This window comes from Chrysochloris asiatica, unplaced genomic scaffold (genome assembly GCF_000296735.1).
Source record: "Chrysochloris asiatica unplaced genomic scaffold, ChrAsi1.0 scaffold00002, whole genome shotgun sequence".
Classification (NCBI taxonomy): domain Eukaryota; kingdom Metazoa; phylum Chordata; class Mammalia; order Afrosoricida; family Chrysochloridae; genus Chrysochloris; species Chrysochloris asiatica.
Genome location: NW_006408520.1, coordinates 33,641,882 through 33,642,634, shown reverse-complemented (window position 1 = coordinate 33,642,634; position 753 = coordinate 33,641,882).

Here is a 753-nt window from a genome sequence, read left to right as displayed (position 1 = left end):
AGCCATCAAGGTAAGCAATCAAGTTCCCTCAGGGCAAACCGCCTTCCACAACTGAAACTCAAAGGGAATACACGAGCAGGTATGTAATCTTGCTGGTGACCACCTTGGTCTATTGATAAGGGGAAGTGAGGGAAAAAAGCAATGAAGTTGTGAGTTAAGTCCAACCATGTTCAATAGACTCCTGTCAACGTGGATCTGGGTGGCCAGCAGTATAGTGAGACCTGGGGACTCCTGAGCCCATGGACAGGGGCATAGTCACAGAGGCCTAGAGTGGAGAGTGAAGCATCCAACTGATATGAAGTGAGGGGAGATGCACAAGAACGCCCATACTTGTAGATAGTACCCATTTGACCTAGCTTCAATGGCTGTATGATCAGAACTTGACTAGAGGAAGAAAGAAGAGAGAAAAAAGTGTAATCCATGACAATTTGATGAACTTGACCTATACTTACGTAGTAGCTTATAAGAGGAAATGCATCTTTACAGCAAGGATCATTCCCATCCCATCTGCACACAGGGTTGACAGGGATGGGCAACTTAGACATTGGCTACCCAAAATTGGTGGGAGGGGCTGCAAAGGCATGAAGTGACTAGCTTACAAGTTTTCAAGAGGGAGCTTAGTTTCAGAGGGTGCAGGGGAAGACAGAGTCTCCACTGAATGGTTTCCAATCTGTCTAGACGGGACTGGTGAAAGAAGATGGGGATAAGACTCTTGTGGTTCAATAATAAATAATTGCTATCAGGACTGATAGT